Below are 27,394 nucleotides of genomic sequence, written 5' to 3' on the forward strand. Positions count from 1 at the left end.
AAGTGTCCCCCTGTTACCTTGCATTAAGAAGCACCAAACCTTCATGATTACTTCCCTGACAGACTTGTGTGTGTATATATATATATATATATATATATATATATATATATATATATATATATATATATATATATATATATATCTCACACACACACACACACCACTACAATCCACAGTAAAATCTGACCAAATTCAATGTAAAAAATGTGCACAAATTCAGACATATGGTGTGAAAAAACAGGCAAAAAAAGTAGGTACCATTCAAAGTTTTGTCCCCAGCCTACAAATTGTCCCAAAGTAACTTTATAGAAATCCAGATATAAATTTAGAGCCCTAATGAGCAATCATAAGGTGACAATGTCAAAGGAAAACATCCTACACAGTGACTGATAGGAACAGACACTACACCACCAGCTACACCACACACCTATGATACTATATAATTGTTGTCAGCTGTCCATTGCTAGTGATGATGACTGCTTCATTAGGCTGTGCAGAAACGCAGATGGGCCCCGAGGCCCGCACCAGAGTGACAGAGTCACCCGCAGCGGTGGCACAAACGGCCCGGCTGAGCCACCATGGAATATCTGGCCTTGTGAGCTCTTGTATGCTATTCTCCTCTCCTAACAAAGCGCCTTGCATGGTAAGGTAAGACAAATGATGTCGTGCCCCCATCGTGTTGTCTCTCTGGCCCTCCAGACCCGATGCCAAGTGGTGCACAAAAGTGCCACAGACCTGATGGGTATGGAAGTTGCCCCGCAGTGACAACTGACTTGCCGAGTGATGCCATCCATTGGCCATCTGAATGGCTCTTCCGCATGCCATCTGGTAGTGTGCCATTGACCCTTTTGGGTTCATCTGCCACATTGCACCGAAAAGCACCCTGCTGCCAGTGCCTTATTGGTGATGTACTATTTAACCCATAGCTGGAACCCAGGCAGGTGCTACCACTCCAGGTCAGAGCGGACCTGGGAGCAATGGTGATTAAGGGATAACTCCACTTTCCCCAATATTCAAGTCCACTCGGACCTGAGACTCACCACCGGTTGCAGTTTAAAGTCATACTCAGGACTAAATACCATATATACTATATAGGTGGATACTATATAATAGTAATACACTAATAACAGAGATGTACATCTTTATCACTGTGTCACTTGAATGAATGAACCCTTTATTGTCACTTAGTCACAAGTACCAGCGAAATTGGCCATCAACCCGTCCGTACATATACACATACATACAATTGACACAGGGGGAGTAGACAGGACAGGAAGACAGGGATGAAAAATACAGAGTAACATGAGGGGAGGAGAGGAGAAAAAAGTACTCCCCCACACTATGTTCCTGTAGGGAGTACAGTGTGGGAACATTAAAAAAAAACACCTCAGCACATAAGCACAAAATAACACAGTACACTTTACAACATGAAAATCGGGACTCCGGGGGGGGATCATGGTCAGTTGACCAGTTTCTTAGTGATCGCGTTCCAACTTTTTCCTGACACACACTGTTTTGTACTGAATCTGAATGTTTACTCCCCTGAATTAATCTGATTTTGATGAAGGTAGAAACTCAACAGTACCAACAGCAGAGCAATGACTCGACATCACCCCCTACTGGAGCTGGGATCAAATCTCACCTGAGCCTTTAGTGTCCTTCAATCGAGAGAAGATTGAAGTCTCTCTCTTTCTCTCTCCAAATATATATATATATATATATATATATATATATATATATATATATATATATATATATATATATATAACCACAGAAAAAACTCAGCTCTAATAGCAGATCATATTTCAAACGCTTATAAGTAAATTCAGTGGGCAGATGAAAAGTGCGTCAATATTCCTCATTAGATCTCTGTGCGGCTGTAATCACTCATCTTAATGCTCTCTGAGAACAATCTGCAGCCTGACTCTTGGGAGAAATTATTTCGCAAAGCCCCCTTCTATCTCTTTCATCCTTCTGAGGCATGGACCGTGACTCATCACATGAATCCTTACAGTCACAAGCCTTAGCTGGAACGAGTTCAATTAGAACGATGGAAATAATTACACCATGTATAGTGCCAACTTTTTGAACTTGATGCTTTCATGCAGATCTTGTGATCAAAATCTTTAAAAAAAAAAACCAAAATCTTTCTACAGTAGGTTTCTCTCAGTCCAAATATGAGCCACATACACTCAGAGTGTGTGAGGATTTAACATGATCTAAGGAGTCGTGTAATGTTTTAGCTATATGTAAAATGAGATGAAAAAAAGACACCTAAAGTTTCATTACCAGTTCAAAAATTTCAATTAAATTCAATTCAGTGTGATATTTATAGTGCTTTTAACAAAAAACATCACCACAAAGCAACTTTACAGAAATCTAGATGTACTGTATATTTAAAATCTTAATGAACAAACCAGAAGTGACAGTGGCAAGGAAAAACTCCCTGAGACCTCATGATGAAGAAACGTAGACTCAGAATGGGACCCTCTTCTGAGTGACACTGAATAGTGGGATTATAAACCTTTACAGTATACAGGTGTAGAGGAGTGAAGTCAGACTGTACTAAATCAGAATCAGAATCAGAATCAAGTTTATTGCCAAGTAGGTTCTCACATACAAGGAATTTGCTTTGGTGATTGGTGCTTGAACAGTTAAGATAGAAGAATTTAGCAAAGACAACAGCAGATATACATCGAATAAAAAATAAGAATTGAAAATGTGCAAATTTAAAAATTGGACATATTTAAGGGCATGAGTTGTTGAAGTCCAAGCTGTACAGTACGTCCCGGGAATGTGCAAAAATAGGTCACATGATGAAGATGAAGATAGAGACATGATATGAATGTGTTAGAGGAAGAGGATATGTGTAATGGATTAAGTCAATAACCAAGCTGTACAGTGTGTGCTGGAATGTGCAATAAAAGTTCACAGAAGGAAGATGTATGACATGACCATGAAATGTGCAAAATCGTAGTTCAGTAGAGGAAGTGCATGAATGTTACAGATTGGAAGTGTGAGGTCTGAGTGAGTGGGGGTCTGACCTTATTGACAAAGCCAGCTGCAGTGGGGAAAAAGCTGGCCTTATGGTGTGAGGTTTTGGTTCTAATGGACCACAACCTCCTGCCAGAAAGGAGTGGTTTAAAAAGTTTGTGTTCGGGGTGAGAGGGGTCAGCCACAATCCTTTCTGCTCTCCTCAGGGTCCTGGACTCATACAGGTCCTGAAAAGATGGAAGGTTGCAACCAATCGTCCTCTCAGCAGAGCAAATGATGCATTGCAGTCTGCCCTTGTCCCTGGCAGTGGCAGCAGTGTACCAGACGGTGATGGAGGAGGTGAGGATGGACTCAATGATGGTAGTGTAAAAGTCCGCCATCATTGTCTTTGGTAGATCAAACTTCTTCAGCTGCCACAGGAAGAACATCCTCTGCTGTGCTTTCTTGGTGAGAGAGCAGGTATTCATCTCCCACTTAAGGTCCTGGGTGATTATAGTGCCCAGGAAACGGAAATACTCCACAGAGGTTACTGGGGAGTCAAACAGGGTGATGGGGGAGGGAGGGTGTGGCAGAACTCCTCCTGAAGTCTACAGTCATCTCAACTGTCTTTAGAGCATTGAACTCCAAGTTGTTCTGCCTGCACCAGGACACCAGATGGTCAATCTCCCACCTGTAGGCAGATTTATCATCATCAGAGATGAGTCCAGTGAGGGTGATGTCGTCTGCGAACTTCAGGAGCTTGACAGACTGTTGACCGGAGGTGCAGCTGTTGGTGTACAGGGAGAAGAGTAGAGGAGAAAGGACGCAGCCTTGGGAGGGATCCGGTGCTGATGGTTCGGGAGTCCAAGACATGTTTCCCCAGCTTTGCGTGCTGCTTCCTGTCAGACAGGAAGTCAGTGATCCACCTGCAGGTGGAGTCAGGCACATTCAGTTAGGACAGCTTGTCCTGCAGAAGAGCTGGGATGATGGTGTTGAAGGCAGAACCGAAATCCACAAACAGGATCCTAGCATAGGTTCCTGGGGAGTCCAGGTGCTAGAGGATGAAATAAAGAGCCATGTTGACTGCATCGCCTGCAGACCTGTTGGGTCTGTAGGTGAACTGCATGGGGTCCAGGAGTGGGTCAGTGATGGCTTTAAGGGGGTAAAGCACAAGGTGCTCAAAGGATTTCATGACCATATAAGTCAGAGTGATGTGTCTGTAGTCATTTAATCCTGTCATCTTTGGCTTTTTGGGGACAGGTATAATGGTGGAGATGTTTTGAAATGTGTTGAAAGCGTGTTCAGTCGAAACAGAATGTGAAATGTGATGAGCCCAGGACAGTGTTTATGATCACAACAGCAGTTATTAGGTAAAAATCTACACTATACAGGTGAGATTAGCTCCTGAAGAGAATTTGGGAATAAACTGATTTAGGAAAGTACAAATCTTTAGTCTAGCCATGTGGGATCATCAGCATCACATACATTAGGTAAAAAAGACAAAGAAGACATGGCCTAATGGTTAGAGAAGCAGCTTTGGGACCAAAAGGTTACTGGCTTGACTCTCTGGATCAACAGGAATGGGTGAAGTACCCTTGAGCAAGGTGCCTGATCCCCAACTGCTCTGGATAAGAGTGTCTGCTAAATGCCATTAATGTAATGAGAGAGAGAGAGAGAGATCTATGGGCTGTTTCACAATCATGGTTGCCTTTTTGAATTGCACTAACTCCTGCAACTAGGTCCAGTGTATAAATATGCTGGAGTTTCTTATACCTTATTTTACAGGGACACACCAGCCTTACCTTCAGCAGTAATGTCTGTTATAAGTTCTTATAAATATGTTTCTAAGAGTCAAATAAGGGCTCAGTTTTGACCTTGTGTTGATTTCATTTAATTCTACTTTAATTATTACACTTAGATTTTACTGGTTAAATTCAGAATGACATTTTTTAGCACTAAGTTTTACTTTGGGACGTGTACTTAAACTAAGTGCCTCTGACAGCATCCTTTGTCCATCAAAAATGTCCTCTCTGGAAATCCCTCACCATATAAGAAGGTTGTAAATCATTTTTGAAGAAAATATTTGTCTCTTTTGAAGCAGAATTGTTCACTGTTCTCTGTTGTTGCACAGTAAAAACAGGACTTGAAACAGATCTAAGACACTATTTGCAGCAGAGCTTCACATGTGGTTGAAATATGAGTCCGTCTAAAAGTGTCCTCTCAGGAAAACCACAAGGATCGTCAGCATTTCAGTTGTTATTTCAGTTACCACCATGTACAAACAAACATCGCTGCACAGTACTTGAATATTTGTACTGAAAATCACATCCATTTCAACAGTTTTTCACTTTGTATATCTTGCTCTTGTGGACTATAAGAAAGTGGGCCAATTTTAGAAATACACAATATGCCATTTTCTCACCACAAGTAACATGCCCAGTATATGACCTGTAGCTCAGAAATTCTGCACAGTTCATTTCCATCTCAAAAGGTCATTTTTAGCAGCAGAGAAACATAAACATCTGAGGTTTGATTTCTGGACTATTGTGGACCTGAAAAGTCGACCCTGATTGTGAAACAGCTCCCATACACTTAGCTACAGTGATTTAGAAATGTGCTCTGTGATTGAAGAAATGTAAGACACTGGTCTATGGTCATCTGATAATGAAGTAATCTAAACACTAACAGTCTTTCTGTATGAGGGGACAGAAAATGAAGCAATTCATCCCAATTGCCAGCCCAAGTCTGACCTCAAATCACATCTCTACGTGCCCCATTACTCCTATGCAACAGGTGGGTTGCATCCGACATCATATCTACCTAATTAGATACGCAAGACGTGAAGTGGTGGTCAGCTAAGCTCACTGTTCACAAAGCATTACTATCACTGGAGTGCCTTGCTAGTCATTAAAATGCCCTACGCTTGTGTTGTTTTGCGCTGTTTGAATCAAACAAACCGTGAAACTGATAAAAGTTTCTTCCGGGTTCCCCGTGAAGTGATAAAGGGTGAAAGAGCAAAGGATTTTACCAAAAGATGATGAGAAAGGTGGCTCTTGAACCTTTCGCTGCGATGGAAGGGAGTGAAGTGGAACGCTTAAGTTTGCAGTGATCATTTCATGAAAGGTTTGTAAATTCCTCTGATTTATTTCGTTTGGATTCGCCATTTTCTAATGCCTTTTCTCGCCATTTTGTGACGTTATGGAGTTCAGGAGACGCTTCAGTCCTCGGATGTGTTTTTGTTTACTGTTTGATCGTGGTCGCCATATTATAAACTAACAAGCATGTTTTCACTTTATTTATCAGGATGTGCTAGCAATCTTTACAAGGGCAATGATATAGATTGGGCTCCTACGCTGAACTAGAGAGATAAGATAATCGAGACGATTCATGTAAACACAAAAGCAGAGCTCACGAGTTAACAACACGAAACTGCTTCCCCGGCCATGCAGTTACAGTGAGCCGTGATAATTTCTCTGTACTGTTTCACCAATCCCCAGGTCTTTAAAGGGGTTTCTGTGGATCTTTGTGAATGAGTTACCTAGAAGAGAAGAGCAGGAAGGATTGGGAATCGAGCAGCTGTGGTTTGTTTACACCCGATACTAAAACTTATAGCGTCCTAGCAACCGTCGTGAAGATGCATACAAAAAGCCCAAAATTCCTCCTTACCCAGGCATAAATGATACAGGATTTATCTTGTAGTGTCCTGATCCCCAGATCTTTAACCCAGCCACATATAAAAAGTTGTTCTCCTCCATGCTCTTCCAGGTTTTCATCTGTTTGTCCGTGTAGAACGATGTCTGCAGCACCAGGTAGTTTGAGATGTTGGGGAACTCAACAGATGGATAATTTTCCAACTCATAGGAAAAATCCTTCTTTACTAGTCTGTAAGCATCTAAGGATCTATTGGTAATTCAGGGGCGTAGCTAGGATTTTTCAAAGGGGGGTTACACACTGACTGGCAGCCTGAGTACATACTTGCAGGTTTGTAAATGAAAAAATACATTGAATACATTTGAGAAAATAACGTGGTCTTTGCATCATTCTTTCATCTCATGTTGCGAGCTGTTGAGATGTCGGACAATGATTAGGCCAAATCAGCTTTATCCGGCAGTGTATGGATAGCGGCTCAACATCTTACCCTCGTCAACCGATGCAGCTTGACCATGCTTTCTAGTGCGATCATGTTGCGCTTGCGCAGAACTGGGTTTCACGCCCAAACCACAGGAAGCCCGTACAAGGTTATAGAAACCCTAATGAGGCTGAGGTGACAATCTAGTTTAAAAAGAAATGTTAGAAAAATTACACTGGGTGCTTTTCTAATATTCTTACGCGGCTATTGAAAAAAATGTATGGTCCGACAAAGGGGGGGGGGGGGGAGGTCACGGGTACCACAGGACAAATCCCCCCCCCCCCGTAATTATTTGCTTCCGTTTCCGGTTGAGAGTACGCTGTGCGTATTCTGGCTGCCGCTTCTCACCGGAGCCTTTTATTTTATTTTCACTTTTGTTTTTCTTTTTTGTGTTTGTGTAGTTTGATGTTTGTTTTTGTTTGAATGTTTTGTCCACCGGTTGTGGTGTAGCTCCGGACCCAGTTTTGGGCGTCGGTTCCCTCCAGGCCTTTGTTTGCTGTTTGTGATGCCTGTGCTCCTCGCTATGGACTGCAGTGAGCTCGTTGATCTTTTAACATCGTGGTTGTCTAGCGCTTTGTACGGCGGTGCTTCTGTGCTTGGTGCAGTGTTCCGAGTGATGTTGCTCGGCGGCATCCCGGCAGCTGTGTAGGCAGTATGGGATTTATTTTTATGCGCCTTTTGGTGGGACTGTGGGTAGCTACGCCATTAGAATGACATCCTGACCTTCTTCTGGTGGACCTTTTTCCCCCCTATAATTGTAAAGCAACCTTAGGTATGAGAAAGGTGCTATATAAATTATTATTATTATTATTATTATTATTATTATTATTATTATTATCATCCCATCGCAACTTTCTGAAGGCATCTTGACTGTGCATTGACCTCTAAACTGTGAAAATATTCAGAGATGGTTTCACTAGCTCTCTGCATAACGCATGGATTAAAGCAAAAAAAATCATCTGACTGAAAAAAAAAGCTCCATGTCGTTGGCCCCTACCACATCAGCGATGCATCAAATTTTAAACGCCGTGTTGTCCATTATCCCCTAGGCCCCTACTTATAGTACATTTACATAATTTTAACAATGACTAAAGCTTGCCATACAGAAACGGGAACATTTGTACACGCACTTTGGGAATGTAAGTTGGTTAAGCCATTTTGGGAAAAAGTCATAGAACATATGGAGAAAGCGATGAGTATGACAATACCGAAATCTCCTAGATTGTGCCTTTTAGGGGACCATACAGAGCTGCCACAAGCATCAAAATATGACCTTACAGTGATAAAAGTGGGGGCTGTGACAGCTACAAGATTGATTTTGAGGGTGTGGAAAAGTACATCCCCTCCAGAATTTAGACAATGGTTACAGCTTATGTCAGAGATAGTATCATATGAAGTTATGTTATCAAGAGTCAATAATGAAAATGAGAACCTTAAGAAGTCACGGGACTATTTCTTTGCCTATGGTATTGTGGGGAGGTTGTAGACATAGAGATGTTACTATGGGTGCTAAATTTATTTATCATTTATGTATGTACATGTAGGTGTATGTGTATGTATATATATATTTATGTTAATTTTTTTTTTCTCTTTTGGTCTGGTGCTAGAGTTAAAAGGGACATGCCACTACAGTATATGTAGATACTGCCATGCTGTCTGTTCTATGTTACTGTTTGTCATTACATGTTTTTCTATAAATGAAAACCAAATAAAAAGTTAAATTACAAAAAAACAATGACTAAAGCTAAGGCAAGACTTTACCATTGTCATTACTGGCTATAAATGATGAAACATCAAGTTTTCAGCGCAAAGTGCAAATTTATTTCAACAATACTTTAGTAATGCACAACAGTGGTTCAGAGAAAAGTGCAAGTGCAGTCGGACTTGAACCATGCTTTCAAAAGAGTGGAACAGAAAGAACTTGCAAGAAAAGTAAAGTGAAAGTTCACTTTTTCTGCTTCTTCGCAGTGAAGCCAAAGGCATCTAGTTTTTTGCCATTGCTTCCATAGATTTTTTTTTTTTATGGCAAACTACACAAAAGCGCACACCTGCCATTTTCATCTTTTTGCACCATGAACTAAATGGCTTGCCATTATCGCCCATTTCATTTCGCCAAGCCCATCTCCACTTATTCTTTACCGTTTTGTCGATGTCTGACACATCTGTGCCTTCATTTAAAAGAAGCGCGTCCATGCTGGCAAAACCGAAAGTAATTTGACGCGCTCTAGTGATGGAAATCGAAGGGCCTATATCCGGTGGCCTTATACGCAGTACTCGAGTGTGTGTGTGTGTGTGTGTGTGTGGGGGGGGGGGGTGTAGAGGGAGGCATCCCCCTTCTGAAATAAAAATCTCAAATCATTCCCCTTATAAAACGGCCATCCCCCATCACATCCCTTGTGCCATTTTACCGATTAATGTGGAAATTAGCCTACTATTATTTTAACAAATATTACTACCATTTCAACATAAGAGGCTTTGCGCAGTGATAGCCTACATGTAGCCGGATAAAAAAAGACGCATATTTATTTATTCGGTTGCACCGCTCATTCACACCTATACGGAGGTTTCAGTCACTGAAAACAGCTACTTTCGCAAACTCTGGGCAGAGTGGAGATTTCTGAAAACTCCATCTTCAGACACTCGTGTAAATCGGGAAAACGAAGCAGCAGTGGGCGAGAGGGCGCGCGCGAATATAATGAGTCATAGGTGTGAATCTTTCACCGAATGCCAATTGTCCCGGTTCTTCATGAAATCGCACGCGCACGCACAAATTCATCAGGTTAACTTTCAAATAACTGTTCTTGTGCACTTGCGACACCGGAGCCACTTTCCTGAATTTTGAGCTTCTTTATCTATTTAATCAATTAATTTATTTGTCACATACATTAAATTACTAATGTAAAACATTAGTAGCCTATTTAAGCAATAGCTGTTTTCTCCACTGTTTTCCGACCTTTTGTGCTTAGTGAATGAGACACTTCATTACACTCCACTGACCGACTTCCAATTCCGGACTTTTTTGAAAATGTAAAATATAGGCCTACGAGATGTTTTTTTGGCACTTAATTCGCGTTGGTCCTTCACTATTAATTTTTGAGACTGACGAGGCAGTAAATACTGTGGAATTATTTTCTCCTTACTATGAAGTTTGGCATCTTAAACAAGTGTCGGGAAATCTTGCAGCCCGACTCTGCAGCCTCCAATGTTTAAGCGAACTGCTGAAACCATAATGTTTAAAGATTAAATCGTAGGCTAATCAAACCAAAGAAAAACAGCCTTTCCAGAACATTGTCTGCCGAAGCCTACAAAACGCTTAATAGCAAAGGTCTTGCTGCGGCTTCAACTTTTCACCTGATCACCTTTCAATAGGCAAATATCATTATTACTACTACTACAAAAGGCCTAGTATTAGTAGTAGACAAGTAGCCTAGTTGCCTAGTAGTAGGACAGCCAAATAGTTTCATCAGTGGCCTATGCCGAGCCTCCCCAGGACTAGACAGTAGCGGAGGCTGTATTTATTTATTTATGCCTATCTAGCGCAACAACTTACAGTGGTGGGCAAAAGTTTACATACCCCAACAGAATGTTTTGTTTCTTGGCTATTTCTAAGAGAAATTGAATGATAATACACAAAAACCTTTATTTCACTTGTGGTTAATGGTTGGCTGAAGCCATTTATTGTCAAGAAAATGTTAACTCTTTTTAAACCATTATGACAACAAAAAAACTACACAAATGACCCTGATCAAAAGTTTACATACCCCAATTCTTAATACTGTGTATTTCCCCCTTTAACATCAATAACAGCTTGAAGTCTTTTGTGATCGTTGTCAATGAGTCTCTTTATCTTTTCAGATGGTAAAGCTGCCCATTCTTCTTGGCAAAAAGCCTCCAGTTCCTGTAAAGTCTGGGGCTGTCTTGCATGGACTGCACGTTTGAGGTCTCCCCAGAGTGGCTCAATAATATTGAGGTCAGGAGACTGAGATGGCCACTCTAAGACCTTCACTTTATGCTGTTGTAGCCACTGACAAGTTGATCTGGCCTTGTGTTTTGGATCATTGTCGTGCTGGAATGTCCAAGTTCGTCCTATGCGCAGCTTCCGGGCTGAGGCCTGTAGATTTTCCTCCAGTATTTTTTGATGTGACTGCACTCATCCTGCCATCAACTCTTACCAAATTTCCAGTGCCTTTGTAGTTCACACATCCCCAAAACATCAGAGATCCACCACTATGTTTCACTGTGGGAATGGTGCACTTTTCATCATAGGCCTTGTTGATTCCTCGCAAGATGTAGCGTTTAGTGTTGTGCCCAAAAAGTTCAATTTTGGTCTCATCACTCCACACAACTTTTTGCCAGAAGGTTTGGGGTGTGTCTCTGTGCAGTCTGGCATATCGTAGACGGGCTTCTTTGTGGCATTTGCGTAGAAGGGGCTTTCTTCTGGCAACTCTCCCATGCAGCCCATTTCTTCTCAAGAGTCTCCTAATTGTACTCTTTGAAACATCCACATCAACTTGTTTCAGAGAATCTCGAAGTTCACCAGAGGTTATTTGGGGCTTCTTCTTTACATCACGCACAATTCTTCTAGCAGTGGTGGGTGAAATTTTTCTTGGTCTACCTGAACGGGCTTTGGTGTCTACAGAGCCCCTGACTTTCCACTTCTTGATTATTGTTTGAACAGTGCTGACTGACATTTTTAATTGCTTTGATATTTTCTTATATCCCTTCCCTGATTTATAAAGTTCAACTACCTTTTCACGCAGGTCCTTTGACAATTCCTTTGATTTTCCCATGGCTCAATCTCAAAGATGACGCGCAGCACTGGATGAGGGATAAAAGGTTCTCTCAAAAGTCCAGCAATTTACTGACTTTTATTTTCACCCACTAATTAGAAGAAAACAGATCACAGGTGAAGGTAGTTGCCTTTAGTTGCCATTCAGTCCTGTTTATATCAAATTGTGTACAGGTTTTCAGGCCAATTCACAGGGGTATGTAAAATTTTGATCAGGGTCATTTAGGTAGTTTTTGTTGTTTTCATGGTTTTCAAAGAGTAAACGCAGTAATGAATGCAATAAATAGCTTCAGCCAACCATTAACCACAAGTGAAATAAAGGTTTTTGTGTATTATCATTCAATTTCTCTTAGAAATAGGAAAGAAACGAAACATTCTGTTGGGGTATGTAAACTTTTGCCCACCACTGTACTTATTCCTTTACATACTGTATACTCAAACATAGCACAAGAAAGGGTTCAACAACAGGCAATCACAGCAGCTTGGTGAAGTTCTAAATTACATCGGTGTCAGACCTATGGGCCTACCCCCCCCCCCCCCCCCTTTTTTTCCCTTGGATCTGCATCACTCTCATTATTGACCTTTAGCGCTCCCAGTTGACGGAAATCCGTCGTAGCGACGGAAAACTTTAATCCATGATAACGGCAGCCAATTCAGTTTACCTGACCACCACTTCATTCGCCGGAAGTAAACTAGCAAGTAAAAGTCACGTGACTGAATACAACCTACTCATACAGACTTAATTACCATTTGAAAATTCAGATTCAAAATCACACGTCATCCTCCTCATTCCTTTCAACATTGGGGAAAAACAAGTTATTTTTCTGCTCACAGCCAAGACTAAGATGACAATATGTCATCAGCAGCAAACAATTCAGTTTTCTCTCATACTGGCTTTAGATTTGTGTTAAAACCATTCAAGCAGAAGATTGCTCTTTTTATCCTGTAGCTGTCTAACGCTAACACTGATGCTTCTTCTGATAAGACATTCACACTGCTGTACGTCGACATAACTAACAGTGCACTGTCAGCTGGCTGGCTAACTATAAACAAATAATCAGATACAGTAACTTCTAAATACCATTCATTTCCATAGACGTGATCTTCATGATTACTTAGTGTCCATGTGGTACCTTGTTATCTGTCGTTTTCCAGTCAATCCTCTGCTGCCTGCTTCCACTTTACATAGTGACCACAACACTACACGTATTCACATTTCCTGTGAATGAAAGACACTCTGTAAGATGAAATATAGAGCAATAACGAAGCCAATACATCATTCATTCATTCATCAGTAAGTGTACCCTAGTTAAGGTCGCTGTAAACAGTTTTTCTTACACTTACTTTTCTTCCAAAAGCAACACAATGCAAACGCAGAAGCCCATCTCAGTTACGAGCCTGAATTCAATCTAATCTTCATCACAGTTACATCTGCACAGTCATGGTTAACGCATTACAAAAACACAGATGTACAACTCATTACGGTCTTTCACCCAAAAGGAAATACACAAAAATGCAAATTATTTCAATTTATATTTAAATCCACACTTCAGCACAACATTAATTGTAGTTAACCCTTTGATGCAAAACATGGGTCAAAAGTGACCCGGCTGAGTTTTTATCTTCTATATCTTTGCAATAAATTAATTCCATCATTCAGTATTCAAGGTATTCCTCAATTAACTTGTTTTTGATCATCATACATCCTTATTTTATTTTTTCCTTTCTTATTTTTTGAATAAAAACCCTTTTTGTATCACTACCCTTCTAATGCACAACATGGGTCAAAAACGACCTGCATTCATTTTCCAGGTTATTTCATGTATGGCTGAGTGTTTCTATGATATACTTTTGAAATAAATTCATTTTGTCATTTACTTTTCCAAATATGCAGTAAATATCTTGTTTTTGTTTAGCACAAATCATCATTTTTATTTTTCCTTTCTTAAGTTATGAACAAGCACAGGTTTTGTAATTCTGCATCAAGTTTACACACATGGGTCAGAACCGACCCGCATGCATTTACTCCAGCGTTTGGTGGGAACTGTGAATTGTGCTTGTGTCAGACATTTCACAGCTCAGCACAGCGCCCTTTGCCCATCTCATACATGGAAGTAATCTTTTTCAATTGTTCTAACATTACCTTAGAAAAAAATTGATTATGTTTAGGTTACGTTGAGAGTGAGTAGATTACTTGTCCGAAAGTTACAAGTAATTACTATTAGCTACCGAGCTGTTGACATATTCTACTTTAGTTAGCTAATTTTATTGTAGTTGGCTTAGCTAACTACATAGTTAATAAATAAATAACTGGCCCCATTCACTGCTAAAGTAATTACTTGAAACAAATTATTATTATAGTATTAAGACATTTAATTTTAAATCACACTTGGATGACCCATGTGTAGTAATATAAAAAGTATTTTTGTTCATAAAGTAGGAAAGAAAAAATTAAATTAATGATTTGTGGTAATTAAAAACAAGATATTTAAAGAATACTTGGAATATTCAATCATAAAATAAATTGATTTCAAAAGATAGAGCAAAGAAAAACTCAGTCAGCATGAAATAACCTGGGAAATGAATGCGGGTCATTTTTGACTCATGTTGTGCATTAGAAGGGGTGTGCATATGTTTTGCATCAAAGGGTTAATGCTAATGCATTAAAACCCCGCTGTTGATTAGTTTCCTATGTAGGACTGGGTGACATGACAATATCAAATATTAATATTGTGTCACAATGCGCTTTTTGTAGTGTGTATATATTATGATAACTCTTTATTACATATTTATTACATTTTTCAAACCTTTACAAACAAACTGATGTTGAAATTTTGTGTTTCATGTTTAACAGATTTCTACTTTTTTCAGCATTTTTAAAAAAATAATATAAAGTACAAAATAAATGTCAATTTTTATTAATAAAAAACAAAAGTATTATTTACAAAAGTTAAAAAAATTAATTACATGTATAATAAATGTGTTTATCAATGATAAACAACTATATTATTATTACCTCGCCCGGGACGGAGTCCACCAGGAGGCGAGGTATTGTTTTCGGTAGGGTTTCTTCGTTTGTTTGTTTATTTGTTACTTGCGAAAATCGGAGGTTTTTGCAAGTATGCTGATCTGTCTGTTCGTCCGTTTGTTTATTTGTTGGTGCTCTAGCATCGTCATTTCTTGACCAACCTTTACCAAAATGCACAGGACAACTCATTAGGGTCACACAAAGACATCATTAGTTTTTGGTGGGTCAAGGTCAAAGGTCAAGGTCACCAAGGTCAAATCTTGTAAAAACACCTAATCAGCCATAACTTCCGTTTCTTTGTGATTTTCGCAAGTATCGTACTCTGCACGACTTTTCATTTGTTTGTTTGTTTTTGTTAACGGTATTACAGGAAAACGGCTGGATCAATCTTCATGAAACTTTCAGGATAGATGGGCATTGGACCAAAAAAACATTGAGTGAGCGACAGTTCTGTGGATAGAAACAAACCCCTTGTTGATACGAGAGAAGAAGAAGCCTTTATTTTGTCACATGTACATTCAAGCACAGCAAAATTCCTTCTCTGCATTTAACCCATCTGAAGCAGTGAACACACACATATGCATACATAAGTGAGCAACGAGCACACACACATACCCAGAGCAGTGGGCAGCTATGCTACAGCACAGTAGCAGGTAGGGGATTGCTCAAGGACACTTCAGCCATGATACAGGGGGAAGGGGATGTGCTGTTCATTCATGCATCACATTTATCCTGCCAGTCCCAGGAATCGAACCAGTGAACCTTTGGGCCCAAGGCTGCTTCTCTAACCTTCAGGCGAGAGGTCTGAGGGAAATGGCCAGATTGGTTCGAGCTGCCAGGAAGGATATAGTAACTCATAGCAACTCTTTACAACCGTGGTGAGCAGAAAAGCATCTCCTGCAACAGCAGACGACCACATTGGGTTCCACATTGACATCTCGGTGCAAACTGACCATTTCAACATAACACTTTTCCATAACAAGACATCACAAATCTCATCTCATCTCATTATCTCTAGCCGTTTTATCCTGTTCTACAGGGTCGCAGGCAAGCTGGAGCCTATCCCAGCTGACTACGGGCGAAAGGCGGGGTACACCCTGGACAAGTCGCCAGGTCATCACAGGGCTGACACATAGACACAGACAACCATTCACACTCACATTCACACCTACGGTCAATTTAGAGTCACCAGTTAACCTAACCTGCATGTCTTTGGACTGTGGGGGAAACCGGAGCACCCGGAGGAAACCCACGCGGACACGGGGAGAACATGCAAACTCCACACAGAAAGGCCCTCGCCGGCCACGGGGCTCGAACCCGGACCTTCTTGCTGTGAGGCGACAGCGCTAACCACTACACCACCTTGATATAAATCCAGTTAAAACGTAAAATCAGCTCCAGCTCCAGTCAATCCTCATTAATGCTTTATTGAAATCCACTCAAGGACACGAAGTTTGTCCTGCCACGTCTCTGTCTGATGTATTCACAGGACACATCACTGGCTCCAACCTGCACCATGAGTGATGATCGTTTCACCATGGCAACCCAGGAGCAGTGAGGAGGCGAGAGTGAGAAAAGGTGTGTAAAGGCATTGGAGAGGCGCTGGATACAGCAAGGCAACGTTACGCACTGACTGACTGAGCTACCTTCTCTTCTGTGCTGGAAGAACGCGATCATGTTTCACCCACTTTCTCGTAGGCATGTCATTAGTTGATACAAAGGAATGAGTCTGAGAAGCACACAGCTGTGTTTTGACTGTAATATGAGAATGCAGTTAACCTTTTCATGAAGTATTTATACTGTTTCCGCTAGAGAGGCTGATAATGTTGCAAAACATCACATGAAAACTGGACCCACCTCTTATCCCTGCTGTCATGGAGGTATAATCTAGATCAGAGATGAATCAGCATCTGAAACACACATCACCAGAACGAACGTGACTGTAACCACAGATTCAGGCAAGACGCTAGGAGTGTAAAGGGACACAAAATTCACATTTGATATGATTTGCAGTGGTGTCTTGATACCATATTCAGTACAGCAAAATAAGTGAACCCTGCCTGAATAAGTGCCTTCGGTGTCCATTTTCACCTGTTACAACATTCAGCTTTATATAATGATTAAACAAGAATGCTGTGCAGGAGACTGTAACTAAATGAACATGGCTAAACTTTAGCTCTCTGGCCAAGCTTTCACTGCTGCCCAGGGTTGCCAGATCTCAACAAAATGTCCATCTCACCCCAACTACAGTATCAATCAAAAGTTTGTACACCCCTACTCTACTCATTCATAGGTTTTTCTGTCTTCTGACCATTTTCTATAGTGTAGAACAATACTGAAGATATCAAAACTGTGAAATAACATATGGAACATATTATGTACTGATTGACTGATGGGAAAATATCTGGCTCAAGGTCATGCCATACGGACTGACCTAACTCAGTCAATAAGCATTTTATCATATGAGTTTTTTTTTACGAACATACACAGTGGAAAACAATGAACAACAGTGTGCGAAAAACAAACCAATCAATTTTTATTTGATTGACAGCAAACCATTTATATGTGATATATGAGCAGTGAGGAGGCAAAGTTAAGGAGAAGTATAGATCAGGGTTGGGTTATAAAAAAATATCCCAAACTTTGACAATCCCACGGAGCACCATTAAATCCATTATAGCAAAATGGAAAGAATATGTCACCACTAGAAACCTGACAAGAGAAGGCCGCCCACCAAAACTCACAAACCGGGCAAGGAGGGCATTAATCAGAGATGCAACAAAGACACCAAAGATAACACTGAAGGAGCTGCAAAGATCCACAGCAGAGATGGGAGTATCTGTGCATAGGGCCACTTTAAGCCGTACGCTTCACAGAGCAGGGCTTTATGGAAGAGTGGCTAGAAAAAAGTCATTGCTTAAGAAAACATGTTTGGAGTTTGCCCAACAGCATGTGGCAGACTCCCCAAACACATGGAAGAAGATTCTCTGGTCAAATGAGACTAAAATTGATCTTTTTGGCCATCATAGAAAATGCCATGTGTGGCGCAAACCCAACGCCCTGAGAACACCATTCCTACAGTGAAGCATGGTGGTGGCAGCATCATGTTGTGGGGATATTTTCATCTGCAGGGACAGGAAAGCTGGTCAGGACTGAAGGAAAGATGGATGGCACTAAATACAGGGCAATTCTGGAGGAAAACCTGTTTGAGTCGGCCAGAGGTTTGAGACTGGGATGAAGGTTCACATTCCAGCAGGACAATGACCCTAAACATACTGCTAAAGCTATACTGGAGTGGTTTAAAGGAAAACACTTAAATGTCTTGGAATGGCTGAGTCAAAGCCCAGACCTCAATCCATTTGAGAATCTGTGGCATAACTTGAAGATTGCTGTACACCAATGCAACCCATCTAACTTGAAGGAGTTGGAGCAGTTTTGCCTTGAGGAATGGGCAAAAATCCCAGTGGCTAGATGTGCTAAGCTAATAGAGACATACCCCAAAAGACTTGCAGCTGTAATTGCAGCAAAAGGTGGCTCTACAAAGTATTGACTTGGGGGGGGGGGGTGAATACCTATGCACACTCCAGATTTCTGTTTTTTGTCTTAATTATTGTTTGTGTCACAGTTAAACAACAAATTTCACCTTTAAAGATGTAGGCATGTTGTATAAATCAAATGGTGCTAAAGCTCCAAAAATCCATTTTAATTCCAGCTTGTAATGCGACAAAACAGGACAAACACCAAGGGGGATGAATACTTTTGCTAGATGCTGTAAGTCTACACAAAAGAACTTTGATTTGAAAACAAAATAGAGTCAAGTCAGCAGTCGAGTCATTAGGTCTGTATATGATAAATCATCTGGATAATCAAATCCACTTTCACTGTGCTCAGTTGTGTCGCTCGTTTTTCAAAGTAACAATTCAGAGCAAAATGAAAACAGTGGAAGTGAGGGAAACAGGTCCAGAACTGCATACATTTTTTTTTTCTGGATCAGATACAAAAATCCATATCTGCCAAGTCATGTGACTTTTCCAAATGGTTTTATTAAGAGCACGCATGGGTCCATACGGATCATGTGATATATGGAATTATGTGATAAACAAAAAAAAAGTGTTAAAAACCAAAATGTTTCGTATTTTAGATTCTTCAAAGTATCCAGCGTTTCCCTTGATGACGCTTTGTAGACTATTGGCATTATCTTAACCAGCTTCATGACGTAGTCACCCGGAATGCTTTTCAATTAAGAAGTGTGCCGTGTCAAAAGTTAATTAGTGGATGAGTTTCTTGCCTTCTTAATGTGTTTGAGATCAAACAGTAAATAGTAAATAATAAAAATACAGTAAACAGCCCAATTAAACAACTGTAGTAATCTATATCAAGAATCGCTCAACTAAGTAAAGAGAAACGACATCCATCATTACTTTAAGACATGAAGTGACTTTTAATTTATAAAATAAAGAAAAACCACTGAATTAGAAGTTGTGTCAAAACTTTTGACTGGTACTGTACACCTCTAAAACTGTACACAGAAAACCCCCATAAAAGTATCCCAAATATTTGGAAAAGGGGACTGGATTTTGCTTCTTTTTTTCCCCCCTAAATTGTCAATCGCAATTTGGCATTAAAAGAAAAACCCACACCCTGTGACCCTGAAGTCACACAGCTCTGTGTTGCTCAAACATGTTTTTGACCTTGCGTTCGCCTTTATACTGAGTAGAGTCTCATTTCTGCAATGATGACATTCACAGCCGCCAAGCTATCAAACTGAGAGTCTCGTATTGAATGATATGATATGCCGTATCGTCACTATGTTAAACAAGAGTGCTCTGAGGGCACAATATCCCCCGCTGGCAACTCTGCCATAACTCTGGTAAAATGTGACTGAATTGAACGAAACAAAGAATCCTGCCAAGTTTCATGAAATCCCTCCAAAAATTGTGAGAGGAGTTGATTTCAGAAGGTGAGTACCCTTCCCAGGCTCCAGCTTGCCTGCGACCCTGTAGGACAGGATAAGCGGCTACAGATAATGGATGGATGGATGGATGGATGGATGGATGGATGGATGGATGGATGGAGTACCCTTCCCAGGACGGACGGATGGACACTGCCACGACATAATCCTCCTTTGGGCCTTTCAGCCAGCGGGGGATGAAAATTGTGAGCGACGTTGATTTCAGAAAGCAAGCACACCTTGATGAAATTGCCAAAGTACAAGTTTGTTAATAATCAAGGGCATAACTCTGGTAAAATTTGCCCAAATTAAACAAAATTTTAATATGCATGTAACTGTCATATAACAAAGCCTTCTGCCAAGTTGGGTGAAATTCTTCCACAAATTGTGAGAGGAGTTGATTTCAGAAGAATGTACACCCTCATGAAATTGTCAAAGTACAAGTTATTTAATCAAGGGTCAAAACTCTGGTAAAATTTTCACAAACGAAATTAAATCGCAATATGCGTATTACCGTCATATAACAAGGCCTTTAGCTAAGCATCGAGAAATTCATCCAAAAATTGTGAGAGGAGTTGATGTCAGAAGGAAAACACACTCTCATGAAATTGTCAAATTATAATTTTGTTAATCAAGGGCTGTAACTCTGATAAAATGTGACCCAATTTAACGAAATTACAATATTCATACTACCGATATATAACAAAGAATCCTGCCAAGTTTCGTGAAATTTCTCCAAAAATTGTGAGAGGAGTTGATTTCAGAAGGTGAGCACCCTTCCCGGGACGGACGGACAGATGGATAGACGGAAATCACCATGACATAATCCCCCTTCGGGCCCTTTCAGCCAGCGGGGGATAAAAACAAACAAAAATCCCATCCAAAACACTTCAGCTGAAATCTGGAGAATTAAATAAACAAGATGACACACATGCATGAGTAAGAATTACTAAAAATGAACTTAAATATCACGAAAATTCAGTTTACCTTATATTGAAACTGCTGAGAAGCTTTTATAGCTTTTCTAATGATGATAATTGTATGTAATGCAGTAAACATATCCTTATGTGTTAGAATTCTCACCAGTGAACTTGTCAGGTCTGGGGTAAAGCTGTAAAGCGAAGCTTTCCACTACAGGAAAGTATTCAGAACAGAGGAGACTGAACTTTCTGGTTTTTCATATTGTTAATTAAAAAAATTGAAAATTATCAGGCTAGATCAACAACAAACATGATGGATGGGAGAAAAAGGGAATGAATCCAATCCTGCAACAAATACTAAAGTTTGGAATTGGTCTGATTAAAGACTCTTTGGAACTGGAACAATTTTTAAAATTATATTTTGTAATTTATAATTTAATTATGGCGGCATGGTGGTGTAGTGGTTAGCACTGTCGCCTCACAGCAAGAAGGTCCGGGTTCGAGCCCCGTGGCCGGCAAGGGCCTTTCTGTGCGGAGTTTGCATGTTCTCCCCGTGTCCGCGTGGGTTTCCTCCGGGTGCTCCAGTTTCCCCCACAGTCCAAAGACATGCAGGTTAGGTTAACTGGTGACTCTAAATTGACCGTAGGTGTGAATGTGAGTGTGAATGGTTGTCTGTGTCTATGTGTCAGCCCTGTGATGACCTGGCGACTTGTCCAGGGTGTACCCCGCCTTTCGCCCATAGTCAGCTGGGATAGGCTCCAGCTTGCCTGCGACCCTGTAGAACAGGATAAAGCGGCTAGAGATAATGAGATGAGATGAAAGATGCGTTGAACACCTGAAAGGAGTGTGTATGCATAATAATAATAATATTGGCTGGGTTTTTTTCGTGGTATATCAGATATATTCCATTCATCTACTTGTCTTCGACTCGTTCAGTATCATACTAGCTGAATGGAATATATCTGATATACTACTCAACGCCAGCCAGTATTATTTAAATAATAACCTTGACTTGGTCTCAATTGTTAAATGGTCTGAATTTCCTGACCAATCAGCACACTCAATTTCCTATAATCACCTGCGCATTTGTACTAACCAGTGTTATAAAATAGCTTTAAGTCTTTTTTGTCAAGAACCCTTGACTATTTTTTAGCATGACATGAAAAGTACAGATTTGCCAGTGGTGATTTTCAGACTGAGTGTAAATACGAGTGCAGAGACAGACGTAGAAGGATCTAGAAAGCTGTAAAAGCAGTGACATGGTAGTGTGTACATATATGTGGAGGATCATGTTTGTTATCTTGTAATTATCTCCCCAATATTCATGAATGTGCCGCCGTGTCAAAGCTTTCCTCTGTATGCACAAGATTTGAGCACATTTTGTTATACTGTAATCATCCATGTGTTGTGTTTGCTATCAGCGCATTACCTAAGACAAACTTTTTCTCCGGCAGAACATTAGCCATCTTTCCTCCGAGTACACATCCATCTTTTTCATATCTGTTTATGTGCGTTATATATCATACACCATCGATTACGTTTGAACACTTCAAAGCGCAACAGTAAGCAACATGGCTGCCTCAAAATTAAAGGTTGAAAGGTTTAGTAAGATCAAGAGCTAATATTTCATGATCCGCCCCAGACTTCCACTCCGGAGATTTATTATCTCCCAGCTCAGCACAATCCAGATCCGGGACGGGACTTCCATCTTGCTGGCATTCACTTCCTGGTCTGCTCTGCTGTGTATAAATAGGCCGTTCTCAGAAGGGGACTTTGCCAGAACGTCTTGTCTGTTTTTCACGTCGTCTCTGTGCCATTATTGCTTCCTGGATTTTTGCTCTCTGTTTTGCCTAGTCTTTGCCACAGTTTTTTTTGCACTCACGTTTTGTCTTTTCTTCATGTTTTTTGTGCCACGTTTTTTGTCTCCAGTTTTTGTCAGGACTATTTTTCATGTTTTTTCATACCAGCGTTTTGTCTTTGCCTACCTTGTTTTTGTCTGGACTATTTTGCTAATTTTGTTCATTTACTTTTTTGGACTTCAATTAAATCTTTTTTTCATTGGATTTTCTGGTTTGTGTTTCTGCTTTTGGATCCTAACTCACCACATCTCGTCATTCATAACAGTACGTTCTGGCCAACATGGATCCAGCGGAACTTAACCATCTGAGAACGGCTATGTAGCAGCAAGGAGCCCTCCTCGGGACCCACCAACAGGAACTCAGACAGATCACCCAGAACCTGGCCACCCTGTCCGACTCACTCAACCTCCTAGCCATACAACTCCAGCACTCCCAAGCTGTGCCTACCCCTGTCCAGCCATCTCTTTCTTCACCTCCCGCCACCGCCACTCTCCACGAACCAAGACTCCCTTCACCTCAACCCTACAGTGGAGAATCGGGTACCTGCAGATCTTTTTTGTCACAGTGTTCGCTGATCTTGGAGCTTCAACCTCTGGCTTTCCCCACAGAATGCTCCCGGGTAGCCTATACCATCACGCTCCTCACCGGCAAGGCCAGGGAATGGGCGACGGTGGTCTGGGACTCTGACGCGCTCTGTTGTTCCAGCTTCAAGGAATTCTCTGAGGAAATGAGGTGAACATTCGACTGTTCTCTGTCCGGCCGGGAGGCGGCAAGAGAGCTCATGGAGCTGCGGCAGGGGTCCCGATCTACCTCGGATAATGTCATCGAGTTCTGGACGTTGGCAGCGTCATGTGGTTGCAATGAAAGTGCCCTGGTCGACGCGTTCCTACACGGCTTATCCAATGCCATCAAGGATGAACTTGTCTCTTGGGAACTGCCGTCGGACCTCTCCAGCCTGATGGACCTTGCCAATCCCATTGATGCATGGGGTCAACAACGGAGAAGAGAGAGGACCCGCCTCAACTTCAACCCCTCTCCACCACCCGCCTCGTCCGTTGAACCCATGCAGGTAGATCGGGTACGGGTGTCAGTGGAGGAACGACTGCGCTGACAGAGCACAGGGGCTTGCTTCTACTGCGGTCAGCAGGGACACATCTGCCGAGCCTGCCTGCTAAAAGGACGAGCCCACCATTGAATCGAGGGGCCCTGGTGGGCAATGCTCGGAACCAGTCCCCTGCCGACCGACTGTTGCTCCCCATTATCATCACTCTCAAAAACCAGCATCACCATCTTCAGGCGCTTGTCGACTCGGGGGCGGACAGGACCCTGGTCTGCTCCGCCACTGCCAAGGATCTCGGAATCCCGTTACTCGCCCTCGAGGTCCCTCTCACCGTCCTGACACTCAATGGCACTGGCTTGACCACCATCGCTCACCTCACCACCCCGCTCACCCTAAGGATTTCAGGCAATCACTCTGAAACTATACAACTTTACGTCATGAACAACCCTCACATTCCCATTATTCTTGGATTACCCTGGTTGATGCAGCACAACCCCCACTTAAACTGGACTGACCACACCATCTTAGGCTGGAGTCCTTCCTGTCTGGCCTCCTGCCTGAACTCCGCTCTGCTTCCTGCCAAACCACCTCAGCCCTCAGCCAGCGAGTTTCCCGACCTTTCTCATGTGCCTCCAGAATATCTGGACCTCAAGCCTGTTTTCAGTAAGACCCGAGCAGTGTCCCTTCCCCATCATAGGCCCTATGACTGTGGTATCAACCTCCTGCCAGGGACGGCGCCACCCAAGGGATGTCTGTACTCTCTTTCCCCCGCCGAGAGACAAGCTATGGAGAAATACATCAATGAGTCTCTGCCAGCTGGGATCATCCGCCCTTCCTCCTCCCCAGCAGGGGCGGGATTCTTCTTCATGGAGAATAAAGACAAGTCGCTCCGCCCCTGCATTGACTATCGAGGTCTCAACGCCATCACGGTCAAGAACCGCTACCCACTACCGCTCATGACTACAGCCTTCGAACTACTCCAGAGAGCTAAGGTGTTCACCAAACTGGACTTGCGCAATGCCTATCACCTAGTTAGGATCAGGGAAGGGGATGAGTGGAAGACGGCCTTCCACAACACCACAGGCCACTATGAGTACCTCGTAGTCCCTTTCGGCCTGACTAATGCGCCCGCGGTATTTCAGGCATTGGTTAATGATGTCTTGAGGGACTTTCTTAACACCTTTGTCTTTGTTTACCTGGACGATATCTTGATTTTCTCTCGCTCCCTGGAGGAACATCAGGGTCACGTCCGGCAGGTTCTTCAACGCCTGTTGGAGAATAAGCTGTTTGTTAAGGCAGAGAAGAGCGAGTTCCACCAAGGCTCTGTCTCATTCCTGGGGTTCATCATTTCACCAGCCAAGATCCAGATGGAGCCCCTCAAGCTGGAGGCAGTCGCTGACTGGCCCACCCCATCTTCGAGACGAGAGCTCCAGCGCTTCCTGGGGTTCGCCAACTTTTACAGGCATTTCATCTGCAACTTCAGCATGGTGGCCGGACCTCTCTCAGCCCTGACCTCGACCAAGGTCAAGTGGGGGGAGGAAGCAGAGAAAGCCTTTTCCAGTCTCAAGCACAGGTTTACCACAGCACCCATTCTCACCATACCCGATTCTACCAAGCAGTTTATCGTCGAGGTCGACGCCTCAGAGTCAGGGGTCGGAGCCATCCTATCCCAGAGGGCCAACGACAAAGAGGTCCACCCATGCTCCTTCTTCTCCCACCGGCTATCTCCAGCCGAACGAAACTACGACATCGGCGATCGAGAACTACTGGCCGTGAAACTAGCCCTGGAGGAGTGGAGGCACTAGCTCAAGGGGTCTGACCTCCCGTTCGTAGTCTGAACCGACCATAAAAACCTGGAGTACCTCAAGTCTGCCAAATGTCTCAACTCCCGTCAAGCCCGTTGGTCTCTCTTCTTCTCCCGATTCAATTTCATGCTCTCCTACCGCCCAGGCTCCAAGAATGGCAAACCCGACGTCTTGTCCAGGATGTTCTCTTCCCACCAAGAGGAGTCCAGGTCACCCGAGACTATCCTTCCTCCACACTGCCTGGTGGGAGCCGCAATTCTAGAGGTTGAGACGCTCATGCAGAAGGCCCTGGAGCAGGACCCCGGTGAAGGTAACTCCAACAATATTCCTCGTAACCATCTGTTTGTTCCCAGTCATGTGCGAACTCAGGTGCTGCAGTGGGGTCACGGTTCCAAGCTGGCCTGTCATCCAGGAGCCGCCCGAACCCTGGCTCTCATCCAGCAGCGCTTTTGGTGGCCATCCATCAAGGAGGACGTCCAGGAGTTCGTGGCAGCCTGCAACACATGCTCCCGGCACAAGACAGCCAATCGACCCCCTGCCGGCTTACTAAGACCCCTTCCTACTCCGCATCGACCTTGGTCACACATCGCCCTGGACTTCATCGCAGGACTCCCCAACTCAGGTGGCAACACATGCATCCTCACTGTCATTGGCCGTTTTTCTAAGACCGTCTATTTAATTTCTCTGCCCAAGCTCCCCTCAGCCAAAGAGACCACAGAACTACTCATCCACCATGTTTTCCGCCTACATGGTTTGCCTACCGACATAGTTTCTGACCGGGGTCCTCGGTTCACTGCACAGTTCTGGAGAGCCTTCTGAAAACTCATTGGGGCCACCTGTAGTCTCTCCTCCCACAGACCAACGGCCAGGCAGAACAGGCTAACCAGGCTTTGGGAGGTTGCACTCAGGTGCATGCCGTCCAGGGATGCCAGTTCTTGGAGCAAGTACCTACCTTGGATCGAATACGCACATAACACTCTCCCTTCCTCTGCCACGAGTCTCTCTCCATTCCAGTGCTCACTAGGGTACCAACCACCACTGTTCCCCAGCCAGGAGGAGGAGGTCGCCGTACCATCAGCTCAGGCCTTTATACACCGCTGCAGGAGGATGTGGGCATTGGCCTGGAAAAGACTCAATCACTCCACACTTGCATCCAAGAAGCAGGCCGACAAACGTCGCTCCAAGGCACCCACCTACCGAGTGGGTCAATGAGGTATGCTCTCCACACGCCACCTGCCACTTAGGGCCATCTCTCGCAAGCTGGCACCCAGGTTCCTTGGACCCTTCCTCATCAAGAAGGTAATCAACCCATGTTCCGTTAGACTGGCATTACCACTCACGATGCGACATGTTCACCCTACCTTTCATGTATCACAGCTTAAACCTCTGGTTTCCAATCACCATCGATCATGTTTGAACACTTCAAAGAGCAACAGTAAGCAACATGGCTGCCTCAAAATTAAAGGTTGAAAGGTTTAGTAAGATCAAGAGCTAATGTCATGATCCGCCCCGGACTTCCACTCCGGAAATTTATTATCTCCCAGCTCAGCACAATCCAGATCCAGAATGGGACTTCCATCTTGCCGGCATTCACTTCCTGGTCTGCTCTGCTGTATATAAATAGGCCGTTCTCAGAAGGGGACTTTGCCAGAACGTCTTGTCTGTTTTTCACGTCGTCTCTGTGCCATTATTGCTTCCTGGATTTTTGCTCTCTGTTTTGCCTAGTCTTTGCCACAGTTTTTTTGCACTCATGTTTTGTCTTTTCTTCATGTTTTTTGTGCCACGTTTTTTTGTCTCCAGTTTTTGTCAGGACTATTTTTCAATATTGTTTTCATACCAGCGTTTTGTCTTTGCCTACCTTGTTTTTGTCTGGACTATTT

General features: G+C 42.6%; 1 long non-coding RNA gene across 1 annotated transcript in view; it reads right to left on the reverse strand.

Moving 5' to 3' along the window:
* The window catches only part of LOC132898942 (uncharacterized), a 37,383-nt gene that overhangs the window by 2,280 nt on the left and 7,709 nt on the right, over positions 1-27,394 (reverse strand). Inside the window, exons 2-3 of the long non-coding RNA XR_009656610.1 lie at positions 16,777-16,829; positions 13,025-13,110 (exon numbers count right to left, since the gene is read on the reverse strand). This is a non-coding gene — a long non-coding RNA (uncharacterized LOC132898942). The remainder of the gene's footprint in view (positions 1-13,024; positions 13,111-16,776; positions 16,830-27,394) is intronic.

This window comes from Neoarius graeffei, chromosome 1, assembly GCF_027579695.1.
Source record: "Neoarius graeffei isolate fNeoGra1 chromosome 1, fNeoGra1.pri, whole genome shotgun sequence".
In the NCBI taxonomy this organism is placed as follows: Eukaryota; Metazoa; Chordata; class Actinopteri; order Siluriformes; family Ariidae; genus Neoarius; species Neoarius graeffei.